The 22,853-nt window shown below is 43.7% G+C and overlaps 1 long non-coding RNA gene across 2 annotated transcripts in view; it reads right to left on the reverse strand.

Annotated features, from left to right (window-relative positions):
- Nucleotides 1–22,853, reverse strand: part of LOC126385858 (uncharacterized) — a 79,619-nt gene that overhangs the window by 34,505 nt on the left and 22,261 nt on the right. The window contains exons 3-4 of one of the 2 annotated variants that reach the window (XR_007569452.1): nt 20,411–20,516; nt 7,590–7,719 (exon numbers count right to left, since the gene is read on the reverse strand). This is a non-coding gene — a long non-coding RNA (uncharacterized LOC126385858). The remainder of the gene's footprint in view (nt 1–7,589; nt 7,720–20,410; nt 20,517–22,853) is intronic. The other variant, XR_007569451.1, reaches the window with a different exon arrangement.

Consider the following 22,853-nt stretch of genomic DNA (forward strand, 5'->3'; position numbering starts at 1 on the left):
CCAGCCGCGGCTTCCCTCCCACGTCACTGTTTACGTCACACGCTGAGCTACACGTTTTGTTACTTGCTCACGCCCCCCATTGACCCGAAAAAGGCGCATTCTGTATAAACAAAAGTAGGCAGGCGGCATTTTGCTGCACTCCCCGATTTTGTTTTTATACTGCCAATGCTGAAAAAAGACTGATTGGGCTTTCCTGCAAATTTGCACAACTCCTGTCTGAAAAGGGCTCGTGGTTCGCTCCGCTTTAAACGGTCTGTATTGTCACATAGTCACGTATAATCACACCACCATGGAGAGGGCTGAGCGACGTTGTATAAGCCTTTAGACGAGTCCAGAACATCAAGGTCTTCATCTTATCTTTAACCTCCAGACACCCTGAGCCTCCTCACATAGAGCAGACCGTGTGAAGGACTCTTTGTTCCCTCTGAATATGATGTCTGATAAATGTTCTACCACAGTTACTGTCTAAAACCGCCTCCGTTCCTTTTCTTTCTCTGTGAAGTGACAAAGATAAAAGTTGAGTCCCTGTTTCAGCACCCGTCAGCTCTCCTGAGGACGAACACATCAGACGACACACACAGGGACACAGGAAGTGCATAATGAAGCTCAACACATCCTAAAAGGTTTTTAATAGCCTGAAAGACATTGATCTGTGTGCTAATAAAACACTCTGCTCCTATTGCTCCTGTGAGCCCAATATTCAGCTGTAATAATAAAGAGAAGGAGGGGGACTCTGTTTAACATCATACAGCTCGACTGCTTACTGTACATGTATGTCTCATTGATTTACTGGTTTAATTATGCACTTTATAACACGCCGCTGAACGCAGCCGGCCTCATTAGTATCCAACAACCACCCAAAACTTTACACCTATATAGGTCATCTGTCCCATGCTCTGTGGTTTAGGTTTGGTGAAGTTTGACCAAAGTTTTAGGACCACTTTAGGTTGAAGTTGTGGTTGTTAAAAACAAATGCCTGTTGACAGAACCAACCAGCTCGTCTTCATCAAGTCTTCTCCTGTAAAACTGTAAAATACTTACTTTAGCCATCTGTCTTATGTGGCCAGCTACTGTTAGCATGCTAACATGTCGTAGCTTCTCTTCTTAGTTTTCAATTATGTCATTTTAATGTATGTTAGCTAACATTGGCTCATTGGTGTAGCTAGCTAACTGACAGTAAACTGACGGAAAAGACTGTAGCTCAGTCAGGAGCACTTTAGTCAAAGAAAACTATTTCCATTGCAGTGATGTATTTGGAGGTATGGCGCTGTTCTGGGGTCTCTCTGCCCTTCATCAGGCGTACACAGAAAGCCTAAGGCGGAGAGAGCACACCCTTTCGCCCTTCCATGCGTCTACATGGAAAGCCTTACTGTACGTTCAAACCAACAGCGACCAGAGCTTCAAAAACAGCGGAGGTCATTCATTTTCAATGAGAGCTCAGCGACTTGGGCAACCAAAGCGACCGGAGCAGCTCTGGAGAGGAGTTAAAACTCGTTTAACTTCATGGTAATGAGCTGTGATGTGGTTCGGCGACAACCAATCGGAATGCTGACGTGCTTCGATGAAGCAGATCCCAGAGAACAAGCTATGTAACTTTGGTTCCTACAGCACACTTGTTCCAACAGTGGTCAGTTGCAGAGACCAAAATTAAAAAAAACAAACCCGACGGCGATGGCGTCTTCGAATGCACAAGACGGCAGCAGCACACATCACAGCAGCAAGATCATCTTCCATGTTGAGTTGATACGATTTTGGGGGGTAAGCATAACTTTCTGTCGGCCAACAACAAGCAGCAACTATGCTGCTTTCAAGCCAGTCTTTGTGGCTCCTTGAAATTGACAAGCACGATCGAACGGTCAATGATTCACGTGACGAGCGACTAGAGCGACCAAAGCTGCCACAAATGTTTTTGACAGTCGTGCTTCTTGGGCATCTGCGAGAGACTTTGTCTCTTTGGAAGCTTCTGGTGTGAACGTACAGTTAGACATGGTGAGCACACCTCTGTTCTGTCGCACACCTACACACACAACAATCAGGAGTCTGTTAGTTCGACATGTTTTTTGCACTAAGGACCAAAACTGTTGTCGAACAGAAGCCGTCAGTGACGTTTGCTGGGTCTGTGATGATTTGATACTGTGTACAATAATGCGAGTGCTAACATTAGCTTGCTAGTTAACGTTAGCATTCACTGGGTAGTAATTTGCTCCTAGCTACGGTGGCACATTTTAATCAGTATTGACATTGTGGCTTAAGTTTGGTTTATGTGTCACCTTCAAAAGAAGATGAAGAAGAAGAGGCACGTAAAAAAAAAAAAGGAAAAAAAAGCCATTGTCACCTCCGGTAAGTGCAAAACAGCTGTCTGCGACTTGAGACAACACTACCCTGCTGAAATTAGTGCACCACACAAGAAGTACATAGTGAGCATAGTGTACTTAACTGAAGTGTACCAAAGGAAGTATGCGTTTTGAGACACACTACCAGTCAGGAAGTGAGCATACATGTCTGCGTCGTGGTTTTCAAACATCTCAGTTTCCGTCCAACCAGACTAAAGAGGAGTTTTCAAACTAAAACAGGTCAGCAGTGTTCTCAGAGCTCTCTGTATTAGGTGTGTTGGGCACTAGACGTAAACGTAGCAATAGTTTTGTGTTTTAAAACAATTTCTCGTCCTCAACGGTCGCCATCTTTCTGACATAGCTTAGGCAACATGAGTGCTAACCTTAGCTTGCTAGCTAATGTTAGCATTCGGTAGTTAGCTAACTTGACCCAGCTACAGCAGCACATTTTAATCAGCAGTGACGTTGTGGCGTAAGTTTGGTTTATGTGTGGGCGGAGATAGCGGTCAGATGTTGGCGATAACGCTCCACCGTCTGTTTGTAATTTGTCGTTTCATATTTAAGAAGATGAAGAAGAAGACAGCAGTGTGCGATTTGAAACAACACTACCCTGTTGAAATGAATGCACCATGCAAGAAGTACATAGTTTACATAACGTACTACACTGAAGCGTACTGATGGAGAGCAGAGCTTACAGGCTACAGAGTTAGCATGCTAACATTAACTTGCATCTGAGTTTATTTGGGAAACCCAGCTGCCAGAGACTGTCCGTGCTGGAACACCTGGATTCACCTGCTGTCTCTTTGAGCTCCCCTCCTGAAAAAGTCCAGTCTGCTCTGATTGGTCAGCTGTTGTCAGCGTCTCTGTACGTCACGACTGTAATGGAGAACAGTGCTACTTTCTACCATGATGAAAAATCACCAGCAAGAATCTGATCACAAATCAACATCAGCAACCAAGATGACGCGTTTCCCCGACATTAGCATGTCGCTACATGTAGCTGTGTATGCAATGCAAACACTTGCAGTAGCGAGCCTGAAACAGATGACCATATAAAGATGTCCGTCAAGAGCTGAAGTCAGCTGGTCTGACTGGAAACAAGGTTTTTAATCACATTTATCTCGTTATTTGAAACGTTGACCACATTGAACATTATAGATATGACAGAAATATAAGAATATGACCTATAAGACCTTTAATATTTCTTTTTTATATTGTTTTCTCTGAGAGGTCAATGTGAGAGGAGGCTGGTTCATTTTTTCCATCTTTTTTGTAGCATCATCGTACCATTAATAATCAGACCAGTTGTTTTGAAGGAGAATAAAATGCTTAAACACAAACTGGCCCCCGGTTCTCACCACAATTAAAGAAATTCTTCAGGACACTTCTTAAAACTCCTGAGACTCAGACCGATACACCAAACCTCCTCCTGTAATTTGTCTCAAGCCAAAATAGCTGTGAGTGTATTTAACAAGCAGCGAGGCTGAATATTTCATCACCTTCATCCCCCCGGAGGACGAACCCAGCTCTGCTGCTCCAGGAGTCAGCTGACTGCTCACACAGGCTCGTCCCATCATCATCATCATGACAGCTTTGTTTACTTGTTACCTGAGCGTGTCTCAGCAGGTGAGGCGAACCAATTACAGCCCGTCTCAGCTGTTTCACGGGGAATGTGCAGTGAAAGCAGACGGAAATGGGAGCAAAACTCTTCTGAAGCAAAATGTTTTCGCTGATTTCAGCATCTCAGCGCTAAGCACAACAAATTGTGTATTCCCCCTCCTCCGACCGGTTTCCCTGACACACACTGTTTCTGACTATAGAAATGTGTGTGTGTTTGGAGTGCTGTGTACAAAACGCACCTCCTGTGTGTTCTGTTCTCACTCACAGTTCAATATCTGCAGATACAGGTGAGAAAATCAGCAGCAGCTTTGTCTGGTTTCAATATTCTGTTGATGCAACAGCAACACTGATTCTCATCAAGTCCCTGAAAGCTTCAACATTTCCGAACACTGTCCAAACTGTGACTGCTACGTTTGTTCAAAATGAACAGTCGACAACAAGGTGAACTTTTCTCTCTCTGCCGCCCTCCATCCAAGGATTATCAATACTGTTATCTGTTCTGTACACACGTCTACTGCACCTCTGTCTGACCTGATTTTTCCTCATCTGCTGTGAAGGTCAAAGGTCAGAGGGATGTCGTATGTTGTAAAGTCCTCTGACACAGATCTTGATTTGTGATATTGGGCTTTATAAGTAAAACTGAATTAAGGCATGGCTGTACAGGAAAAGAAAAGAGCTGCACCTCCTCTGAAAAAACTCACTGTTTACATCATAGACTATAAGATGGACGACATGTCTCCACTTCCTCCCACTGTCAACACATCCTCACTGTGACCTCGTCACATGTCCACGTTTGGTCATGGACTTTCCACGTCCACATATGACGTCCAAGGTACCCTGGGTGTGTTGGTTGTTGACGTTCTGGGACGCCGTGTCAACTTCAGCCTGTTACATGCATTGTCTGTTTTCAAAATACACTTCTGTTTTCACAGGAAATGTACAGTTTGATACAGTCTCTTTCAAAATAAAAGTACTACGTCGGTACAGCACTGTGAATTGACTTTTTTTTCTCCTTCCAAAACACACATGTGGTTACGTTTAGGAAAAAAGAACAGGGTTTGGCTCTACATTCAAACAGGAAGTGGTTGTTGGACCCATCCACCTCCCTCCAACCCTACTCCAACCTTCGCCCCCTTAACTTTTGTTGTTGTCCTGCCGCATTTCTCCCGGACGCTGCCGGGCACCATTACAGAATAACAGCGACTGGCAACAAATCATGCCGACCTGAAAGGACGGCTTTTTTCATTGGTGTCTAACGTTGGGAGTCACTGACCAAGCGCCAGTATTCGACAGCTTCAGAGTGAGAGTGAGTGAAAATGAAGCCAAAATATCCCGGATCATACGGCCGCTGCCATTTTGCACTGGTGACATCAACTGGAGCCACTGTACACCCATCTGACCAATCACAAGCAGCTCCATTGATCGCAAGCACACCCATTAGCAGACATCACTGTCGATCATGACGTACAAGCCCTGTTTTTAGAGCATCACAGAACAAATTAAAAATAAACTGAAGCCATCTTTGGGAAAAATGTATTTTAGAATTTGAAAACAAAAATCAAAGACCAGATGTTTTAATATTGACTCCTAGTTTATTCTGATGGATCTGTCACATAAACTGGCCTTCCCCGGGCTGACGTTATCGGTTCAGGGTTTAATCAACAACTTATTCACTGTGATTTAAGTTTCTGTTTCTTTCTTTATTCTTTTAGCTTAATTCTCTCAAACTGAGTGAATTCAATCAGATATCACAGACATGGAAACAACAGCCAAAACAGTTATTTGTCATTCTTTGGTGTCCGTTAGGATCTTTACAACCTGTGAGACTCCAGTTAAACTGAAGCGTTTTGGATCACTTAAATAACAGCAGCAATTATAGCTGCTGCGCAGCGATGGGTCGGGTCCGGGCATTTTTAGGCAATTCTGAGCAACAAGCAGAAGAATTGGAAGAAATTTAGCAACACAATCTGCCTTTTGCATCAGCTGAGGCTTGAACTCACAACCTCTGAGACTAAGAATCAATTTCTATCTCACTGAGCTAATTAGTCAGTGACAATTCATGTGTAGCTTCACAAATTGACTAAGCCAGACGTGCAGGTTTAGCAGCCGTCCATGCATGGAAAAGCAGATTTCAAACCACTGTAAAAAATTCAGTTATCGAAACAAAAATCTGAAAATACACATATTGCATCTAGACAGCATGGAGATGTTGGTAATTTGTTTGTAACAATGATTGATTTGCTCCATAAGTGAAAAACTGATGTTTAAAATTGCCATTTTTACATTGACTCCAATTGTTCACATTAGAGCAAAATTCAAAATGCTGTCAAAAATTCAGTTTTTGAGATAAAATTCTGAAATTTGCCACACATCATCTACCATGACTCTAGAATTTTGTCATTTTTTTCATGAACATTGAAGATTTATTTAGCAAGAATTTGCATGTATATGTTTACAGTACCGTTTACAGTCAAACATTTTGATGCACTGTAGGCTCAATTTTTGATAAATCAAAAATCTGAGAAACATAGTTTTTGTAGGACAGTCTGAAGATGCTCTGTAGCAAGTTTGGTGTCAATTGAGCAAAAATTGTGGGAGGAGATAGGTTTAAGAAGTTTTACAGTTTTTGAAAAAAACAGAGTGATGAACTTCATAATTTTTAATAGGTTTAAATGTACAAAAGTTTCTTCAGTATTGGGGCTACAGTTTGATGAAAGTTGTGAAGTTGTAGCACGTATGGTTGATTTGTTATGAATTTTCAAAGTTTTGAACTTTAGACGCTTGCTGTAGCGCCACCATCAGGACTATTGGCTTGAGTTTACAGCTGAGGATATCTGGCATGAGACTGGACCTTTGTGCAAAGTTTGGTGAGTTTTCACCCATGGGAAGTATGATTTCCTCAGAAGAAGGAGAAGAAGAAGAAGAATACCTAGGATTACAATAGGGTCCTGGCAGCTTAGCTGCCAGGACCCTAATAAAAAAAAAAAAGAAAGTAGTTTTTGTGTGAGCTGAACGGAGAGAAGCAGAGAACAGACTGAAAACAAACAAGAGAAATCAATGTGTTTGACAGAGACAGAAGCTCGGCTGCTGGTTGTTGTTCGATGACGCCCGTGGCTGAAAACCAGTTTCTCTGAAAGAATCAGACTCAAACTACAGAAATAAAAAGTAAAACTGTGGAAAATTCACTGAGAAATATTTCAGCTCTGTTGTTTCACTGATTCATCATCAGAGCTTTAATCTTTACAGAGGTGCTGAACATTAATAAACTGATTGAATTTAAAGTTGGAACAAAGCAAATTAACATTTTACATTACAATTTAAAAACTGAACGACTGAATCAAACAACTTTAAAACTACTTTTGATCCTGAAGTGGTGACAGAACAACAACTAAAGGTACCGTGTGACCTGAACTAGCAGTCTGTCATGACCACTTGTAAAACATCAGAGCCTTTTCCAGCTGACACTGGGTGAGAGGCAGGCTCACCTGGACAGGTCACCAGACTATCACACGACTGACACATAGAGACAGACAACCATCAGATTGTTAAAATCTCACAGTCTGTAGGAGGCTTTACTCAGTGCATTAATGTGTGACCCAACATTTGTTGTGAGGATACACAGGAACGTTAGCTTACCTTGGCTAACCGGGCTGCTGCCGCCACTCTGCTGCTTCCCACCTTCCTCTCCTCCATCCTGGGTGGCTGCAGCTCGTTGAACCGTCTGATCGCTGCCCTGCTCGTCGTCGATGCAACTTTGGTGTTCAATCTGCAGGAAGACAAAAAGTTCACTATTAACGATTAACTCTGTAGTACGAACAACAACACTCGACATGTCACTGCGTTCACAGGAGCGGAGCTACTGACGCAAAATCCAACTTATACTAAACCCTCATTTTCCCTGAAGTGAGAATCAGCAGTTAAACTGTTAAATGTAATGGATGTGTTTCACTGCAGTGTCTCAGTAAACCAGGCTGCACAACACACCTGCAGTGTGTGATGCATGTCAAAATATCTGCACTCTTTGTCTTGTATGGAAACCCAAAAACCAGCAGTCAGGATGCATCAGAAAAAACACTGACAGGAAACATTTACTGCACAGTCGATACTTAAGTTGAGTCCACTTACAAACTTTACTTCAGTGAAGCTTTGAATGCAGGACTTTAACTTGTAGTAAAGTATTGTCACAGTGTTTTCTTTGGTATTTTAACTACAGTTAATGATCTGCATGTTTCTTCCAACACTGGTCGTAGTTTTATTACATTTGTTCTCAGCGTGTGCACACACAGTGAGACAGGAACAGCTCAGAGATTTACTGCAGACAAAGAGGACATGTGAGCTTACTGGGACAGGAAGCAAGTCCAAACAGGAGTAACTGGGAACCCAAAGACAGGAAAGCAAAAGCGCTGAAAATCTGACACCAACTGTGGAAAAGGAGGCTGGTTTAAGTCCTGAGAGAGTGATTGGGGAACGAGACACAGGTGAGCAGGTGGAGTCAGGTGACTGGGAGCTGTGGGGAAACTCCGAGGGCATCTGGTGGACGGATGGAGAAAGACAGGTCTGCAGAGTTCCTGAATAATGCATCGGCCTGCAGGGGAAGAAGTGAGAAGTGTCTGGAGACCAGGACAGAGGGACAGACGGAGGGAAATAATAAGAGGCAGACATTGTGACGGAGGTCAGGAAATTAGACCGTAACATGTCCAGATTAAAAAAGTGTATTCACACACACTTCCCTCTGCTGGAGACTGAACATTGAGTTATGTTATATACTGCAGGACAGTGGATTTAAGACATGAGTGCTTTGGCACACGAAGTATACTCTGTTTATTGGAAGGAAGATGAACTCTGACTCAGATCATGAGATTAAAAGAAAGATTTCCACCTCTGTTTATTTGAACCTTCACTGCAGGACGGTTTCATCAGACTTCATTGGATGTTTTTCTAGGTGGACAAAATAAACTGGACAATGAGTTTCGAATGATGTATGTTAAAAAGAAAGCTTTGAAGGACAGGTATCAGTTATTAATGTCAAAACAAATAAATGTTAAAATGTTTTATATATTTTTTGTACTTTTTTTTTAAGTTGGCGGGCCTTGGGTAATTTAATGGAAATAAATGACTCGCAATGTAAAACAGGATTCATCAAAACAATAAGATCAATTTAGTAAACAAATCGAAAACCACATTAGTTCATTCAAACAGACTGAAGTTGTTCATAGAACAAGGCAGGGTTTGTTGAACTATGCTGTTTGAACAATGCTCATTGAATTAATCTGAATTGAACTGAATAAGGGAACAAAGTAATATAATTGGAAGTTGTGTTCCAGAAATATGCCACATTTGTAATGGATTGTCCAATCAGGACAAAACTTGCAGGATTTGTTAAATAATAAACACTAGTCCATAGCCATTGGTAGCTTTGTCACCTTCTACCTATGCCAGTCCTCAATGCCTATGTGCAGTTTCACATAGATTAGGCCCGTTTCCACTGAAGAAGTTCCTGGTACTATTTGGGGGGCAGGAACTACTACAGGAACGTCCTCTCGTTCGGCCCTCTCAACCGCCGTGTCTCCACTGAGAGAGCGGAGTACGAAGAAGGTTCCTGTAAAGTTACGGGCTGCCTCTGAATGTGACGTAATCGTTGCGCGACCATTTTGACCGGGGCGACCATGGCGATGTAGGGACGCCATTAGCTAATAGCGGTGTCTGTAATAACTCACTAAATGGCCCGTGAAAAAATAGCGGTGTCTGTAATAACTCACTAAATGGCCCGTGAAAAAAATATTTTGTTCCAGCGGATGTCTGAGTTACAACATGATTGAGCTAACTGGAGTAGTTTCATGTCGTATCCAACAACGGGAGGCTTTTAACAGATGACGTCCTGATGTTAGCTTCGCTGCTGCTGTTAGCTGTCCCTGTCAGCATGAGATATGCCCATTCAAAGTTTGACATTTCAGTCGGTTGCTATAGCGCCCCCCTTTGGCCAATTGATGTAATGTTGCTTCATTGGCATCCTCCCATGACCCTCTACCACTGTGCCAAATTTCACAACCTGGAACAGACACACACAGAGTTTTTGTCATTATAGTAAGATGAACCACGTGTGTTGGGAGCCTCCAGCTTCCAAAACTTTTTCAAACATCAACAAACTCTGTGGACTCTTTTTTAACGAAGCCATTAAAGCATGTCAACAAAATGTTTGTGCAGCTGACCAACAGGAAGTGACAGAGTCTCCAAAGAAGAGCGTGGCTCGGTAGAGATTTGGACGTCAATGAATGAGCACCTGTCTGATCGTCATAAAACCTGTTGAAGGTCTTGATTCTATCCAGCTTTCAACTTTTAAACGTCCGTGCTGGCTCGAACCCCAGAACTGTAGCCTATATTTAGCCTCATCCTTAGTGCAGCATGGCACTCAATCTAAACTGAAGAGTAGCTAAACGAACCCATGTGCATAACCGGTCAGAAACAGTCTTGGTGTTTAACTGATCAACGATGAACGCCATTGAGTCGTCTGTCTCCACTTTAAACATTAAGTTTCCTCTGTAAGTGTAAAACATAATGAAGACGGAGAGATTTACTTGATGTGACTGGATGGAAATATATGTCACACTTTAATTACATTCACTCAGTGATTTATGTTGTTGAGTTTAGGTGTCAGATGATGAACGAGGGGTCCAATCTGACGACTGCAAAACAACATCAGAGTTCATTTAGAGACGGAGACCAAACATGTCTGTGAAATAAATGAGTTGAATTAGCAGCTCTGAGGTGAAGATGAGACACCAGACTTTCTCCCGTCTCTGTCTCTTCCCCTTCTTCTGCCTCTTCATCTTGTTTTCCATCCAGCTCTTCCTCACATCCTCGCTGCCTCCGAGAGACGGTGAGAGGTAAAACCAGAGAGGCAGAGGGGGAGGAAAGAGAGGAAGAAGACGAAGAAGAGGAAGAGAGGGGGCGGGAGGCAGAGGAGCCATTTTATAACTGAGTGACCTGGAAATGTCAGAGATGAGGAGCGAGAGTTTCTTCAGCACACACACACACACACACACACACACACACACACACACACACACACACACACACACAGTGTTCAGGGTGAGACAGCCCTGCAGGTGGTTCTCCGTCTCTCTTGTAAAAAGGACTTTTGCCTTTGAAGTGAGTGAATCAGAATCAAAAGGAAGCAACAGCAGGAAAGTTGTATTACATCAGCCGGGAGAGATGGTTCGCACGCTGGCGGCCCCACATGGCGGTGAGGGGGAATTGCTGGATGTCATCACCCCAACATGGTGTCATGAAAGTTGTGTTCAAATATTTTAATATTACTGAGCATGAAGTGCATTAAAGAGTCTGTAAATTGTTAATAATTTCCTGGAAAGAATAATTTAGTTTGGTATAAGACAAAGTTCTGAGAGTTCTGAGTCACAGTTTAAAACATACGGCAGATTTGTGGAAGAGTTGCCTTCAAAGAGCTGCTCCTTATAAAACCAAATTAATATATTTTCAGTTTTCAAGACTTTTTTGTGGCGTGGGTCTGTTGGCGTCATCACACTGTGACCTCCAGCATGACCTGAGGCGGTTTACAGCTGGTTTGCAGCCAAGTGTGAAGCGGTGGGGATGAGAGTCAGCACCTCCAAATCTGAGGTCAGGGTTCTTGGAAAATGGTGGATTGTTCCCTCTGGGTTGGGAGAGAGTTACTGCCTCAAGAGAAGGAGTTCAAGTATCTCTGGGTCTTGTTCATGAGTGAGGGTAGAATGGAGCGTGAGATGGATCAGTGGTTTGGTGCGGCGTCTGCAGAGATGTGTAAGCTCTCGATGTCCTGGTCCATCTGCGTCCCAACCCTCACCTATGGTCATGAGCTCTGGGTAGTGACTGAAAGAATGAGGTCACAGATACAAGTGTCTGAAATGAGTTTCCTCTGTAGGGTGTCTGGGCTCAGCCTTAGAGATAGGGGGAGGAGTCAGACATCTGGAGGGAGCTCGGAGTAGAGCCGCTGCTCCTTCATGTTGAGGTGGTTCAACATCTGATCAGGATCCTCCTGGTCCAGCTGGTAGGAGGCCCCGGGGCAGACCCAGAACACAATGGAAAGCCTCATTACAGAGAGGACGGTCTGGAGTGGTTTGCTCAACATTCTGCCACCGAGACTCAGCTTTGGATGGGCAGTTGAAAATGGATGGATGACTTCTTTGTCAACATAGGTATCTGACAAATTGTTTGCCTGCAGATACATTTCACATTTTTGCATTTCCAGCTGACAGAAGACTCCCTGAGCCAATATTATTATTAAAGACCGAATTAAAGGTGCACCAACTGAGCATTTTCTTCATCAGTACAAGGCAGAATAAAGTTTATGCAAGTCATACTAGCAGCTCTGTGAAGCTGCACTTAGGTTGGCTAGTGTTTAGCTCTGAAGTAAATGCTAAGATCAGCATGCTAACATCGGGCTCAAGCACTGCAGGAAGCGTGTTGGACTTTGCAGCCAATTTTCTTTGTGGCCAAACTGTAGCATTAAAACGTTCAGGTCTGCACATGGCCCAAACTTTTTCTCAGAGACTAACATGGCGAAAGAGACATCTGTAAATCAGAAGACACATTTTTTTTGAATGTCACAACTCTTGCAAAATGACTCGTTTCACTGTTGGGATTTGATCCATTTGGTCTGATGACACTTTGAAAGTCTACAAAAGCCACAGGATCAAATAATTTTATCGCCATTTAAGTAAGTGGAACGCTGAACACGAAGTGAGCTGCTCAGCTGGCAAAGTCTCTGCTGCTCTGGCTCTGTGGGCCCAATGATACAGAAGATACAGATCATTTTATACCCAGGAAGTCGAACTTCTTTGGCCTCATGCAGCAACAAGCAACTTTCACAAGAATGAACAGGGGCCCCGTCTCCAACACTATTCAGTTTTCTTTAACCATCCATAGTAAGGCCCTCCAGGAACGTCCCTCAGCCTTGCTTCCAATATTTCCCAGTGGTCACTTGCAGTATTGCAGCGAAAAAAAAATCCCTGTGAGCCCAAAATCATTTTCCCCACAGACCATCATTAAAGAGAGACGTCTGTAAAACCATCGACATCTCCAGCTGCAACAAGCTCAGTTATGACTCTCTATTATGAAATGTGACACATGGAGGTTTTATATTTGTACGTTCATGGAGCCGAGAGAAGGATTTTAAAATCTGTCAGTGTGTCTCAGATCTCATCCCTCTGTACTAAACACTTAATATTTTGAGTGCACAAGTGCTGCTTCCCCGGACATTTTAAGAACTTTTTTTTCCCATTGTTGTTTTTTAGTAAATAGCATATTAGTATTTTAGCTTATTGTTTTTTAGGATCTTATCAACACCACTGTGGGTGTTTAGTAGCTGTAACTGTTTTTGTAGTGAATTATTTTTCTTATCTTAAGATGGACTTTTTAAGTGTTGCTCTCGACCCGATTTTAAAATGTTCTTGTCATACCCTTCGTTACCTGCCTCCACAAGGACCAAAATAAGCTTCCATGTTTTCATACAAAGAGCATTTTAACTGCAGGACTGTCCAGCACCATCCAGAATAAACATTTAGCAGAATAATTATGAGCACTCCGTGTCGAAGGCTCAGTGTTTTGGTGATGCTGCTGGCCTGTTTGGCTTCATGTGTAAAAGCCTGGAAAATGAAAATGCCAACACGCTGTACTGGCACAGAGGAGCACAGAGTCTGCCAGCAGAGCCTCATAAACAGAATGAACGATGAATCATTACAAAGCTTTGGCTTGAAAAATAACCACGACTGGACCAACATTTCTGTCCTGAATGGAGTTTGTTTGTTTGTTTGTTTCCAGCAGGGCTGGTGTTCAGAAACCACGTTGACGACCTGGTGTGAGGAACACAAAGAGCTCCGCACTAACGAACAGGGAGTGTTATTTTGGTCTGTTGAGTTGTTTTTGTAGACCTTTGTGAAGGACTGAAGCTGCTGTAGATGAGTGTCACACTTTACATCAAACAAAGAAACAGGCAGAGCTGAAGAACGTCGGTAATTAGATCTAAGTACAGAGAACAGCTGAGGCTGATGGGAACGTCGTAAGTTACAGGTGTTTGGTCATTTAAGTGTTGGACAAGCTGAAATGTGATATGATGATGGCGCCAGATGAAAAGTCAGTGGATTGACAAAGTTATTATTATTATTCATCCTCTGGAGACCACAAATGTCCTAAATGTAACACTGAGCCGTCCAGTAGTTGAGATATTTCATTAAAACACAAAACCTCATGGAGGCCGCAGGAAAAGTCAGAGGATCAGCCAAAGTCAGCAGGACTAATCATCAGGGCTCTCATTTATAAACACTGCGTACGCACAAAACGAGGTCTGAAAGACGCGTACGCCACTTCCCACGCAAAAGCTGTGATCTATAAAAACAGACTTGATGGGAGAAACTTTGATGCAGGCTTACCAACATTTGGAGATGGAAAATTGGCGACACAGATGGTGAGGTGGAGCCTGATTGTCGAAACTGTTTTTTGGCTGTTGTCCGTACGTGCATTTTAAGTTTCCTACGCTCTGTTTTATAAATGCGACCCCTGGAAACTGAGGACATAGTACGAAATTTGTTGCCAATTCTTCCGGTAGATGTAAAAATACTTCACAGGATAAATAACAGCGCTACAGGAAACTGAAGGAATCACAGAAGTCATCAAGATCAATCGTCCAGGCAACGCAGATATCTGTCGCAAATTTCATGACAACACGTCCAGTGGTTGTTGAGGAGTTTTATTACTGTTACTGTTTTACTGAAAACAAAAAATCTCAACCCTCAATCGCCACTGAGGGAAAAGTCTACGGCTCACCAACGTCAGCGGGATCAACCTCTGAGGACCAAGAATAAAACATTTCAAAGCAATCTGTCCAATGCTTGAGATATTCAGTCTGGACCAAAGTGGTGAACCAACCAACAGGCCGACATCAGCGTCCCTGTAGTCACACCGATAACTGAAAACGTGACAGTTGCAATTATACGTTAAAAGAAACCTCAAACATTGTGCTGAAGACAACACATCAGCAATAACAATGTAACGTTAGCAAGTTAGCTAGTTAGCCACTGAGACATTAGCTGTGTTCGAAACCGTCCACTCACTCACTCACTATTCCCTATTTCGTGTTTACTATATAGTGCACTACATGGGGAACGAGATTTCGGACACTAACTGAAATTTTCTGAACGTCGTTGCGTCAGTAGCTGCGCCGCATACTCCTGTGATGCGCGAGTGGATGTGCCGAGCATCATGTAAACAAACCGGGCACTTTGAGGATGATCGAACTGTATGGTGGTTGTACTTTTTTTCAATAAATTGTTGAAATGTCAATGGTGTGGATGTTTGGTTTTGTCAGGTACGGTTGTGTGTCTGCATTGTGAACTGTAATAGCCCACGATAGTGCACGAGCTACAAGCTACCTGGCTCGTGCGAGCTAAGTGGCTATTGTTAGCTTGTGAGCTAACGTTACCGGCTAGCATCCTATTCGTTTTTCTTTTCGCATTGCATTGTGGTATACGGGAGTAAAATGTAGGGTACATTGTTTTTTCACTCACATTTGCTGTGCATTGTGGGTATTTTATAGTCCACTATATAGTGAATGAAATTAACCGCGGAGAATTCAAACAACACTACAAAATGGCGAACACACTACATAGTGCACTATATCTGTGATAGGGAGCGATTTTGAACACAGCTAACGACATATTTGGCCTACAAGCAGTTTTTTTATCCGTGTGATAAAAAAAAGGACCAGAATACAGTGAGACAACACTTAAAATAAACAAATAATTAGTTTAGTTTATTTACTTTATTAATCCCTGAGGGGAAATTCAATGTTTTCACTCTTGCTTGTCATTAACACACAGGTCTGAAAGACACACACATGCACAAACAGGACCTATACATGCACAAAGTGGAGAGATGTCAGAGTGAGGGGGCTGCCCTTGGTGAGGCGCCCCGAGCGGTTGGGGGGTTCGGTGCCTTGCTCAAGGGCACCTCGGCAGTGCCCAGGAGGTGAACTGGCACCTCTCCAGCTACCGGTCTGCGCTCCATATTTGGTCCGGACGGGGACTTGAGCAGGCGACCCTCCGGTTCCCAACCCAAGACCCTATGGACTGAGCTACTGCCGCCCCACCAGCCACTGCCGCCATGATGATCATGATTTTAAATCTTTATAAACTAGAAAATGTGGGATCTTTTGTGTCTTGTGCAGCCGTCCTGCCGAGGATTCTCAAAGCCCGAATTATGGCACCCTGAAAAACCTCTGCACTTTGTCTGATATTAGTGGAAAAGGCATCCGTCACTCACAGCGCTTGCTTTTACTTAACAACACTTCTTCTTTACAGCTAAATATAAATGATAGACGCCTCTTGTTAGAAGGTTGAACAGCTGCTAAAAGGATGGCAGTTTACGTACGCTGTCGGAGAGGGACCGGCTCTCCTCTTATGGAGACATCGCACATCTAGAGCTTTGTACAGCATGTCTAAGCTGCTAAGACACAAACTAATGCTAAGATACAAGCTAATGCTCAGACACAAGCTAATGCTAAGACACAAGCTAATGCTAAGACTCATACTAATGCTCAGACACAAGCTAATGCTCAGACACAAGCTACTGCTAAGACACAAGCTAATGCTAAGACACCAGCTAAGTCTATAAAAACAATGATTGAACAAACGTTTTCTGTGTGCACGTTTTGTAAATAACATCGTAGATTAGCTGGGCTAACCGTTAGCTGTTAACGTTAGCTGTTAGCTGTTAACGTTAGCCATTAGCGGTGTCTGTAATAACCATAGACTGTATAAAAATAAGGTAATAACTCAATAAACGGTCCGTGAATAAAATATTTTTTCCAGCGGATATCTTAGTTACAACATGATTGAGCTAGCAAAGCAGTTTTGTGTTGCTATGTGTGGTATTTATTCAGTTATGGGAAATCACGATGTCTAGAAAGCATCAGTGGCTGCAGCTGACAGGGACAGTTAGCAAAGCTAACATCAGGACGTCATCTGTTAAAAGCCTCCCGTTGTCGGATACGACATGAAACTACTCCAGTTAGCTCAATCATGTTGTAACTAAGACATCCGCTGGAAAAAATATTTTTTTTCACGTTGATGAGACAGCGTTTTGGGTGGAGCGGTCGCTATGGACGCGGAGCTTGCTGTTTCTGTAGGTATACTTTTCCTGGGGACACCGGCACGTCTCGGCCACGCCCCCTCCATTGTGATTGGCTAAAGCGCAGCATCGTTCAAACTCAAAGCCCCGCCCTCCCCCCCTCTCTAGTCGTCTTTCACACAGGGCTGCCGACAGATTCTACAATGTAGATTGCAGAATCTGTCTTGAGAGATTAGTCAATGTCTGCTTGACTACAGTATTTGCAGCTGTGGTACTGTGGTCTTCCCTTGTACATTTGTGACGGCAACACTGCTCTTCCTGACTATAATATCGATCACAAAAAGAACCCTCCACTTGTCGCCCCAACACTTCTCCCTCCCAACCAGAGTCGGACACTCGACATGAAAGTGCAAAACGAGGGCAGAGAGAACTAAGCGGTAGCAACAGTGGGCGTACTGGGACTGTCTCTGAAATGCTTTTCTCAACAGAGAAAGTCTCTTTAACGACAGCGTAAAACTTTCAAAAACAGTTATTTAAATGAATCACAAAGAAATCCTGAGACTCGTAGGAGTTGTGAGTTTTGCAACGAAGATGTGACCCATTGCTCACAGACAGGACCGCTGCCACAGATGAATCCTCATCTGTTCACATGACTCCAGAAGATTTGTCCATTTTAATTTAAAGTCTAATCTGAATCTGAGGAAACTGTTTCATCCTGAGAGACGAACACACAACATAAAGTACAATTTAAACCCAAGCACACAGACGCTGCCCCCACAAGTGGGTTGATGTGGAACCAAAACTGACCACAAATGAATTCAGAGGAATAAATGAATAAATGCAGAGTGAGGCGTTTAATCAACAGAATTTATTTCTTTTGGCCCGTGTTTAAAAAATAATATCTCAGGCCGATTAAAACAGGCCCGAAGGTAGAATGAATAATCATAACACGACGTCCACTCTGCAGTTTCTCTTTGAATAAGCACACACACTTGTGACAGCGTGCCCACTCCAGTTAGATCCCTTTACTTTTTATTTATTCATTCATGTTTTTCCTACAGTTCTGCTCATAATCAAGTCTCCACGTCGTTTGTTTACATTTGTCAGGAGAGTTTTTGTTTTACTCGCAAAGGCAAATGTTGGATGCCCTCAGGGTTTGTGTCTTCCTCTTACGCCTCAGTGTGAGTAATATAATTCATCCATTCATCCACCGGATCAGCCAGACAGTCTTTCATCCATCCATCCTGATATCCATTCATCTAGGAAAATAGCTAACCATCCATTCATTCATTCACCCACCTGTCTACCAGGGACGTTCACAGACATTAAACTAACCAAAAATCAATTTTAAATGATTTCTTATGAATGATTTTTACTCGTACTCGTACTCGTCGTCCTCCTCTTATCCTGGTCCGGGTCGCGGGGGCAGCAGCCTCAGCAAAGAAGCCCAGACAGTCCTCTCCCCAGCCACCTCTGTCAGCTCTTCCAAGGGAACCCCGAGGCGTTCCCAGGCCAGCCAGGCGATGTAATCCCTCCAGCGTGTCCTGGGGGGCCCCGAGGTCTCCTCCCGGTTGGACACGCCCGAAACACCTCCCAAGGGAGGCGTCCGGAAGGCATCCTTACCAGATGCCCGAACCACCTCAACTGGCTCCTCTCGATGTGGAGGAGCAGCGGCTCTACTCGAGTCCCTCCCGGATGTCCGAGCTCCTCACCCTATCCCTAAGACTGAGCCCAGCCACCCTGCGGAGGAAGCTCCTCACCCTATCCCTAAGACTGAGCCCAGCCACCCTGCGGAGGAAACTCATTTCGGCCGCTTTTACTCGATCTCGTTCTTTCGGTCACTACCCAGAGCTCGTGACCATAGGTGAGGGTTGGAACGTAGATCGACCGGTAAATCGAGAGCTTTGCTTTCTGGCTAAGCTCCCTCTTCACCACAACGGACCAGTTAAGCACCCGCATCACTGCTGACGCCGCCCCAATCCGCCTGTCAATCTCCCGCTGCATCCTACCCTCACTCGTGAACAAGATCCCGAGAAACTTAAACTCCTCCACCTGAGGCAGGAGCTCCCCCCCAACCTGGAGTGGGCAATCCACCCTTTTCCGGCTGAGGACCATGGCCTCAGACTTGGAGGTGCTGATTCTCATCCCAGCCGCTTCACACTCGGCTGTGAACTGTCCCAGCAAGAGCTGGAGGTCACTGTAAATGATTTTTAGATTAAGGAAATAAAAAATCTGCACACTGTTCGTCAGTATAAAATCACTCTCCAAAGTGAACCGGATTCATCTGAAAATGCACTTTCTTTTCAGTATTTCTGCCGTCTGTCTACATTAAGAATCTGCAGGGAGCAAAACGCTTGATGCAGACAGAAAGCATAAACACAGGGAAAAAGTGCATTTTCAAATGAATACAGTTCACTTTGGACAATGGTTTTATGTTGACAAACAGTGTGCAGTTTTTTAGGCACAAAAACCACTTGGTTATGGTTAGGAAAAAAATGTTAAATGGCTCATACATCGCAGGGAAACGCCGCAGTGTGTCAGTAAAAACACTCAGGTCAGTGCTACAAACACCAGTGGAAATGCTGCAGAGGGTCGCCATAAAACTGCGTCACTTTACAAATGCTGATAAGCCACGTATATATATATGCATCTGTATGTGTGCTGCAAACATTGTCCTCTGCTGATTGGACTGATTCTAGAACATATCCCAAACTAGATTGCCCGTTACAGTCTAATTCCTGGGCTTCACCAGTAATTATTGAGTCGCTGTAAAGTACGACAAACAACATTTGCATAATTTGGTTGTTCTTTGGAGAATTTATTTAGGTGTGAACACTTGACAGGACAGTTTGACAAAGAAAAAAGGCCGTTATCTCATTGGTTAAACCACTCGTTATTAATCAATTCATCCAGCCATCGATCATCCACACATTAATCCACCTATCCACCAAGTCTTTAATACATTCATCCAGCTATCTATCCATTGATTCATTCATTCATCATGCAGTCATCCCATCTATCTATCTATCTATCTATCTATCTATCTATCTATCTATCTATCTACCTACCTACCTACCTACCTATCTATCTATTCATTCATCAGTCACTCCCTCACTCTCTCTACCATCCACTCCTCCATCAGGTATCAGTTCATCCATACAGTCCATTCCTTTTTTTCTCTCTGACATACATCTGCTCTTTCCATTAATTCATCCATTCATCCCCACACTCCAGGGCGACTGTCCCCTGGTCTAATGGTGGACAGATAGAGACAGAGACCCAGGTTTGGAAAAAGAATGGTCTCAGACGTTGCATCAAATCATATCATCACGCCAAATTACCCACGAGTCTCTGCTCATTTGTCTCCCGTTGTGTCCAATCTGTCCGTCTGGCTGCAACGCTCCGCTGGGCAGCACTGTTAGGCCTGACCGGTTTCTGGATGCTCCTCTGATAATTGGACCAAAAAAAAAAAAGGAAAAAAAAATTACAAAAAAAAAGTGGAAGTGTATCTGCAGGGGACAGGAAGGAAGTGACACGCTGGAAACTGTCTGCTGCTAAATCCCTGTTTGATATTGTGGCAGTTTACAAACACGGACGAGTAACGCTAAGTATAGCTGGAAGGAGGGAAGACAGAGTGTGAAGAAACGGGGCGGATAAACTGGATCTAACTGGGTCACATGGTTGGATGTCCAGAGTTTCTGTTTTATTAAACAACACTGATGAAAACCAACTTTTCTCGGCCCTCAGCAGAAGTTGCCACCCTACTGCTCCCGTCACAACCCCCCCCCCTCCAGGGTTGCAGCACATACACTCCACCTCATGTAGTTATCAAACAGTCACCTCAGAGAAGACCTCACATTGATATCACTGTGTGAGGCCGTGACTTTAAGCTTCTGAAAACATGGATCGCATCTTAAATTTTCACTCATTAAATTTATCGAAGGCACAACAAGATGTAACTGTGACATGTCCCATGTCCAGATGTCCAGATCCACGTAGGGCAACATTCAGCCCATTTCTCAATCTGAAGTCAACAGAAAGCAAACCCTGGACTGTCATCTGGCCCCCAATTTCCACATACTCCGTCTGCACCGCGCAGCAGCTAGTAAATAGCTTCATTCCCACAGCGAGCGCCGCGCAGCGTCCCTGGAGCATCCCAGAGGTGCCACAGCGCTCCGCTTCGTCAGAGAAGCTCAGATCGCACCAAACAGGAAACGGAACGCACGCAGCATCCGGTAAATTTCAAAATACAACACAATGCGCGGACTACGGATTGTAAACTCGCAATTTTTTAAAAATCACGTCACATCCTGTTGCCAGTGCGAGGGTCCGAGGAAAGGTGGACGAGGAGTAACTCATAGTTGAAGTGGGAAACCACAGTATTTTGTATGACACCACACGTCCTTTCTACAAGGATACAAACTGAAAGAAGACCTGGTGTGAAATCGCAGGAGTTTTGGGAGTGAATGGTGCTTTTTATCGCGTGATTTCGCAGTTTGCACATGTGAGCTTGCAGCTCCACTACACAGCATGGCGCTCCAGGAACGCACCCAGTAGGCGATGGTACGCACCGTCGGTCGCTCCAGATCCACAGTGCTGCGTAGCGCGGCGCAGACGGAGTATGTGTAAATTGGGGGTGGGAGGCGGCTGTTCACTTCCCGTATGAATGTAGAACCAAACCATGATGTTTTTTCTAAACCTAAGCAGGTGCTTTTGCAGACGTCCCTACCGCAGAACGTCAACAGCAGACACTGAAGGAAGTCCAATGACGAAGCGGAGATACGTGACGACTTGGGATGAGAACGTGTTGCAACATTAGCATTAACTCAGAGCTGTGTTTGTGATGAATGTCAGTACTTTTGGCTCCGGTTTTGGTCTCCACCAAATTCATATGTCACAAATGCGTACGTCCAATTCTCTGCTTTCTGGTCTTCCTAAGAAAAGCACTGCTCAGTTAGAGTTATTACAAAACTCAGCTGCATGTGTGGTGACGAGGACCAGAAAGAGGGCACACATTACACCAGTTTTAAAGTCTCTGGCTTCCTGTGAGCTTCAGAATTGATTTTAAGATCCTTTAATTGGTTTATAAAACTCTTAATGGTCGTAGTCCCACCTTTTATCATATGAACCCTCGAGAACTCTCACGTCTTCTGGTACTGGCCTTATAAGGTTAGAGTTAGAAGTTTGGTCTATCTTCTAATTTGTTATTTATTCTAACTTATGTATTTGCTGATTTAAAATTGTTTGAGTTTTTATCCTGCCTCTGGTGTTTGCCCACTCATGACAGTGTTTCCTCAGCTCCTTTTCCCATTTTTTGATCTTGTGTTGTATGAAGCAGAAACAGCTTGACGCTGCTGTTAAACCGTCAAACTGTCGCCCTCACTTTTGGGCCTACCTGTACATCCTCATCTGCGAATTCATCATTTGCTGTCAGTGGAGAGGATTTCCTGCTCGGACAGACATCAGAATTTTATTTCTATCAAATCTCAGTGGGACCTCTGTCGGCTGTAACATTTCAGATGTCTATAAATGTAAAACACAACGTGAGGAAATTCAGGTTCGTACTAAGACACGAGTGTTACAGATGATTCCAATAACAAGAAATAAATCACAATATCCAACACACACACACACACACACACACACACTGTCTTTATGGCCTCAGGTCGTGTGTTTAGATCATCTGGATTAATGAAGCGAATACAGCCGGACTCCAGCTCTGCTCTCCATGTACTCTCTGAATCTTCTTCTTTACTTCTTCCACTCGTCTTTTATTTTTCTGCT

This window comes from Epinephelus moara, chromosome 3, assembly GCF_006386435.1.
Source record: "Epinephelus moara isolate mb chromosome 3, YSFRI_EMoa_1.0, whole genome shotgun sequence".
NCBI classification, from domain to species: domain Eukaryota; kingdom Metazoa; phylum Chordata; class Actinopteri; order Perciformes; family Serranidae; genus Epinephelus; species Epinephelus moara.